The 7,427-nt window shown below is 35.7% G+C and overlaps 1 pseudogene; it reads right to left on the bottom strand.

Moving 5' to 3' along the window:
- Positions 1–236: 236 nt before the first annotated feature.
- Positions 237–693, bottom strand: LOC111147159 (annotated as a pseudogene).
- Between the last annotated feature and the right edge of the window lie 6,734 nt (positions 694–7,427).

Consider the following 7,427-nt stretch of genomic DNA (forward strand, 5'->3'; position numbering starts at 1 on the left):
CAAACATGGCTTCCTGCTATGGAGGAGAGAGACTTCGTCCTTATTCCACCTGCCTTTCCTGATTCAAAGAACCCTATTCCTAACAGGGCTTGACCAGGGAGCTTCACTTTCCAACTTGTTGTCTTCTAGGGGGTGTAGAAAAGCTTAGTTCTCAGGCTTTCAACATACAGAAGGCAGCATGGAGAAGCGAAGAACGTTACAGTGTTTTGTTTCAGATTCTTTCCCAGCCCCATCCCTCAGTACTTGTTGATGCCAAAGGGACAAACCCTATAGAGTTGGGACAACTTAGGCAGCAGAAGGCTGATCCATGAAGTGTGTTGATGAGGACGGGAGCAGCAGATTGCAAGGTGTAGAAGCTGGCTGGGAGGCAGAGTACAATAGGAAAGATGCTGAGAACTGTGGGAAGAGGTGAGCTGGAATCCATAGTCCATCTGTTCTCAACGTGTCAGTAGCAGAGCCATTCCTTTATCAGGAGTCTCCAAGGGTGTCCATTTCACCATATGGAAGAAGACATGCACAGACAGGTGTGATGATGTGGGTCAGAGTCAAGACAACAGAAATGCTGAAGAAGGAGAAGCTGAGCAGAGCCACATGTGGCAGTCCTGCCGAGAGGTTGTAAGCCTGCTAGATGCCCTGGCGATTTGCCACCTGAGTGTTGGGGTTTACTTCACTGTGTGCCAATGCCACAGTCATCCCGCCAGTTTCAGAAACCCAGCCAGTTTGAGGTGTAGCCCTGGCTTCTACACCTGTGGCTCCCAGAAGCCCGAGCAATGCATTTTTAATAGCTTCACTCTATTAACAACTCTTAAAAAATATTTAACAGTGCAGATGAAAACCATGTACAATCTTTTATAGACACATATTTTATGTTTTCCATACCTCTCTTAAAATGTTTATTTAATTATAGGAGTTATTAACATATTTCTCTTCTCTGGTAGACTGGTTGTTTCCAAAGGCAGCTTTACTTTTTTCATTTTGGCTCTTGGGTCTATATCGCTGGGGCTACTAACACTGAATTTTATCTGAACCCTGTGATTCTGGAAAACACCAACAGTTAAGGAAAATCCCTCACCTTTCAGTGTTCTGGAAACAGCTTACTGGGAGGAGCCATCCTTCACCGTAAGATTTAGATAAGATTCACTGATGCTCCTCCCTTTTACTTCCCTATGACAGATCTTCTAAATTCTCATCTTTCTCTCATAAATGATTAGTTGAATCTCTTGTTCCCACTGATCAATCAGAACAAAATGCCCTTAACAAAACTTTGCCTTTATGACCTATATGCTGTCAAAATGGAAGACTGACCTCTCCACTCTGTTGGGCAACTTCACTTCTTTTGCTTCTCCCAGGCAACTTACTCCACCTTATAAAAGGGAAGCCTTTTTGCTCTTGGTCAGAACATTTTCTCCATTGCAGTCATCCTTCTGAATAAAGATTTTCCTTACAAAGGTATGGATTCGTTTTTATTTGATACTGCTTAATACATATTTTGATATATTGATGAATTAAAAGTAAATGCACCTTATACCACTGCTTCTTCAAATTTTCCACATTTTTAAAAAAGATTTTATTTATTTATTTGACAGAGAGAGATAGATCACAAGTAGGCGGAGAGGCAGGCAGAGAGAGAGGAGGGAAGCAGACTCCCTGCTGAGCAGAGAGCTCGATCCCAGGACCCTGAGACCATGACCTGAGCCGAAGGCAGAGACTTAACCCACTGAGCCACCCAGGCGCCCCAATTTTCCACATTTTTAAACAAACATACTGTCATGAACTTTAAAACTAATCAATGTATAATTATCTTTGATTAACCTCCTTATTTTGAACCTGCCACCTTTATTTTACTAAGACTACAAGTGTATGCTGTCTCTGTTCCATTTCTATTGTACTAGTTCCGACTGAAAAGATCTGCTCATTTAGAAGAACACAGTAGCTTCCAACTCACTCTCCCTTCTCCTTGAATATCTTCCTTTTTTACTTTGAATGTTGCCACCACAGTCATCTTTGCAAAAGAAAAATAGCCCCCTCTGTGTTACTCCTTAAGAAACAAACATAAATCTTGCTCTATAACCTTTAGGAGAAAGTCCAAACTTAATGTCTTATCATAGAGAGAGATTAACTGTTAGACTGGCACTTCCCATTCTGCTCTTACTGCTACTCATGCTTGAACAATAATTTTATGTACTTGCCGCCCGTTGTAACTCCAGCCACTCTTGCATGCCTTCATGTGTTATATCATTTGTGTTATTTACTTGATGCAAGTTATTTACTTAATAAATTAATGCCTAGAAACCCCCTACTCTTCCACAAGTTCAGTTCAAATTTCATTTTCTTACATGCATGTTGCTCAAATTCCAATCAGGATTAGGTACCCAATTGTCTTTTTACATTTGACTTAATGTAGTACTTATGACATGTATTTATGTGTACTATTTATGTAACTGCAGAATAACACCTTATCAAAATCATTTGGGGGGCACACAAGGAGAGAAAGAGAATCTTAAGCAGGCTCCACATCCCCAGCATGCAGGGCTCTGTTTCAGGACTTGGATATCATGAACTGAGCAGAAATCAAGAGTCGGAGACCTAACTGACTGAGCAACCCAGGTGCCCCTCAGCATCAATATTTAATACAGTTCCAGAAACACAGTTATTGCTCCGTAAATGTTTAGTGTGTTAATTATATATACATGTTTCTTTCATTTAGTACATTTTCTGATTATAAAAGAAATATATACACTACAGAGCTATAAAAAAATAGCATGGCAATAATTAGAAGAAAAATCAGTTCTCCCATAAATATGCATTTTAAAATTTTTTCTAATTTTGAGTAACCATTTTATTCATAACATTCTGTCTCAATCTCTTTAAATAAAATGTAGTTTCATATGGTTTTATTCATAACATTCTGTCTCAATCTCCTTAAATAAAATATAGTTCATATGGTAAATATGGTATAAAATGCGCATATATCTTTGTTATTACATAATTTTAAAGATTTGGTTTTTTATTAAAAGTTATTATTAGGGGTGGGGGGTGGGAGGTTGGGGGAGCCAGGTGGTGGGTATTATGGAGGGCACATATTGCATAGAGCACTGGGTGTGGTGCATAAACAATGAATTCTGTTATGCTGAAATTTAAAAAAAAGAGAGAAAAAAAGTTATTATTAAATTAGTGAATAACCTGATGCCATAAAACATTGACTTAAATATTTCACTTCTGTTAGACATTTGCATTGTTTCTGAATTTTTACTTATATATATGACATTATGATCTATGTATAAATTATTAGTCAATTACAAATAAAGGAATGAATAGCCTGATTTTATAAATTTAGAGCATATTAAGAAGTATACCAATATATGACACAAAAGGATATATAGGAGGAAGTATCTTAAATTAAAAAATATATATGATATACATTGTTATATTTTCCTATAATATTATACCTCCATTAATAAACATTTGATTGACATATGACTACCTGTGTGTGCTTGCTAGTGTGTATTTTTCGACATGCAATTTGTTCTCTCTGGTGTATATTCTGTTACCTTGAGTCACTTCCTGGCTTGTAAGTAACAATTTAACTTATATTCACCCCTATGTCTCCTTTTCTCTTATATAAATGGGATAAGAAAATTAATCCTGGATGTAAATAATATCAAATCACAAGGGGAAAAGCATCATCTAGTCTCTTAGATTAACCACCAAATTTTAAGGCTCTGAGTATATATAACCTTACTTCAGATATATCTTCTATTTGTAAAGATCACAAGGTTTAGCAATCATTATTATGCTATTATTCATGTGGTTAATAGGCCTCTGCTGCCTGGGTTCTTCCTTCACAGTGGTCCCTCTTTTTGCTCACTATTCTATCCCCAGTCTCTGAAACTTGTAGGATTTCAATACATATTTGCTGAATAAACTACTAAAGTGTACAAATTGATTTGGGAAAACGTGAAAATCATGCCCTGACAATTAGGTGTAAAAATTTATTATTGAGTTACTCTCCATCATAGGTAAGAATATGTTCCTAAAGTGTGGAAACTGCTTAAAGTTGAGAAACTGCAGTATCATGTGAAGATATTCTGGGAAATGACTACTTTTAAATAATGGTTCATTGGAGCAGGCAAATTTTCCATTTTTCTTTAAAAAGAGTACAACATGGGTGCCTGAGTGGCTCAGTTGGTTAAGCAACTGCCTTTCAGCTCAGGTCATGATCCTGGAGTCCCAGGATCAAGTCCCACATCAGACTCCCTGCTCAGCAGGGAGTCTGCTTCTCCTGCTGACCTCTTTCCTCTCATTCTTTCTCTCTTTCCCTCTCAAATAAATAAAATCTTAAAAAAAGTACAAGTTTTTAATTTATGAATTAGTTTGCGATACTACTGTATCTGAGATAATAAAGATATCATCTCTTAAATTAATATTTGTTGCATTTTTAAATTCTATAATAGTCATTTTTATATACTGATCTTTTTAAAAAATTTACTGCTGTTATCAACGATTTCTTTCTTGATCCCTCCCATTTTACTTTTTTTTTTTTTTTTTTCTGGTACAAGTAAATTTTTTTTTTTTAAGATTTTATTTATTTATTTGACATACGGACCCTAAGGAGGGCACTTGAAGTAATGAGCACTGGGTATTATATGCAACTGATGAGTCACTAAATTCTACCTGAAACTAATAATGTAATATATATTAATTAAATTGAAATTAAATAAAAAAAGATTCATTCTCCTGTTCCTTTGCCCCTCCCCCTTCACATGTGCACTTGCTCTTTCTCTCTGTCTAAAAAAAATACACACACACACATATACATATATATATACACACATATACATATGTGTATATATATACACACACATATATATATATGAACAGTATTATTCCATTGGCTGGATTAAAGGAAGAAAGGAAACTTTTAGTTGCAACCTTGCTAATTCCCACCTAAACGGGACATATTGTTTAGTAATTCAGGATCTGAGAATAATTTGGAAACTAATACTTTAAACTTTAACTACAGTTGTAAATATGTATTATGAATCTGTTTCACGATATTATAAAATGCATAAAATGTATGTCTATCAGAAATATATAATAGTATACTACCTCGAGTTTTTTAAAGGTTAGTGGATTTGACCAGATTTATGATCATAACCTAAAACTGTGTCCTACCAAAGCCTCTTTATTATTTCAGTTTTTCAAAATAACAGACATCCACGGACTAGGAAATCAATATCTTTATCCTTGGTGTATCAGATTGGGGTGAGTTGAAGGTCCTTATGCTTAGACTCAGGGCCAGTCTTAGCAGTTTCTTCTCCCGTTGCTAGTAGCACCACCTCCCTGTGACATTAACTACAACATTATTTGCAAAGACACATGTGCCCAATGATATCTGTAAGGAAATCAAAAGAGGAATTGGAAATTGGCTTTCAACTCCGAGAATGGCTGACCTAATCTCTCCATGGTAGACCTTTCTGAAATAAAGATAGCCTCCAAGAAATACTAGTCATGATCCTTTTTAACAGTGTATCCATTGGGGAACAAGAAAGTAAAAGAGACTAACATTTCAACAAAAACTCTTAAAATGTCACACCAGAAATTTAAACCCCATTGCATATTGATCCAGTTAATACCCTTGAATTTTACCTATTCTCCTATTCTACTATTATTTCTTTGTGTTGGGAGTGATGATGGGGTGGGGTATGACAAGCAGATAATTAGTACACAAAGCACTTCCTCATAGATTATGCAATTTAATTTTATGTTTTACTATATCTGCAAGTTAAGGATTGTAAATTAATTTTTATAATTGAGAAACTGAGGTATAGGTAGATACGCAGCTTGCTTAAATTTTGTAATAAAAGTGGCTTTAGAATAAATTTTAATCTCAGACTGGGAAAATTATTAGTTCTAAGTAAATATTGTAGTTTCAAGTCTTCACTTTGTTTTATATTCTTTCATTATAACTATATTGAAATACAAAATGCATGCTCAAAAAAAGTTGCATATATAAAAGCATAAACAGGACATGAATCACAGCAATATTAAGAAATAGAGAGAGGATTGGGAGGAGACAAACCATAAGAGACACTTAATCTCACAAAACAAACTGAGGGTTGCGGGGGGTGGGGGGATAGGGATAGCATGGTCGGGTTATGGACATTGGGGAGGGTATGCACTATGGTGAATGCTGTGAAATATGTAAGCCTGATGATTCACAGAGCTGTACACCTGGGGAAGTAATACATTATATGTTAATAAAAACAAAAACAAAACAAAAACAAAAATAAAAGAAATAGACACAGCCATCCTCATGTTATCTTTTATCAACCAAACACCTTTTCCTAGAGGTAACCACTATCTGGATTTATAGAGCTATAGATTAGTTCAGCCTGCTCTTGAACATTGTATAAATGAGATCAATACAGTTTTGATTTATGTCTGTCCACTTTTTCTCAAGCTATAATTTTATTTTATTTTTTATTTTTATTTTTATTTTTATTTATTTATTTATTTATTTATTTTAGAGAGAGAGGAGAGTGGCAAAGGAGAGGAAAAGAGAGAATCTTAAACTGTCTCCATCCTGGTCTGGTGTGGGACTCGATCTCATAACCCTGAGGCCATGACCTGAGCTGAAATCAAGAGTCAGACATTCAACTGACTGAGCCACCCAGGTACCCCTCAAGTTATAAATGTAAAATATAGCCTTGGTGCTGCTTGCAGCAGGATTTTATTCATTTTCACTCCTGTAAAGAATTCCATTACAGAATATAATAGAATTAATTTATTTTTCTGCTGCTGATTGAAAACTGTTTCATGTTAAGTCCTCACAACTATAAATAAAGGAAAATTTTGTTTTTACCTTTCCATTACATACCATACACATTTCTGCTGAGGATATGCCTAAGAGCAGAATATCTGTTTCATAGGTTACATGTATGTGCAATATTAATAGAGAATGCTGAACCAATTTACAAAGTGGTTGTAAAAATGTACATCCCACTAGCTCTAGTCACAGCTTACATACATTTGACCCAGTAAATGAGAACAGTTGTTCTAAGGTATGCATATGAGTTAATCCATGGTTATACTTTTATTTGCTTATTTTATTTTTAAAGATTTATTTGAGAGAGAGAGAGCAAGAGAGAAAGAGAGAGAAAGTGTGAGTGAGTGGTGGGAGTGACAGAAAGAATCTTAAAGCAGACTCCCTGCTGTGCATGGAGCCCAATCCAGGGTTCAGTTCCACTACCCATGAGATCATGACCTGAGCCCAAATCAAAAATCAGACCCAACCAACTGAGCCACCCAGGCGCCCCCATGGTAACACTTTTAAAATCCTGGGTCCCAGGATTCTACTAACAAGTCCAATTTAGTATTATTGGGCAGTATCAAATCATCTGTATTTTTAATACAAATTTCACAGA

The sequence above is a fragment of the Enhydra lutris genome, unplaced genomic scaffold (genome assembly GCF_002288905.1).
Source record: "Enhydra lutris kenyoni isolate GAN:26980312 unplaced genomic scaffold, ASM228890v2 scaffoldscaffold15, whole genome shotgun sequence".
In the NCBI taxonomy this organism is placed as follows: Eukaryota; Metazoa; Chordata; class Mammalia; order Carnivora; family Mustelidae; genus Enhydra; species Enhydra lutris.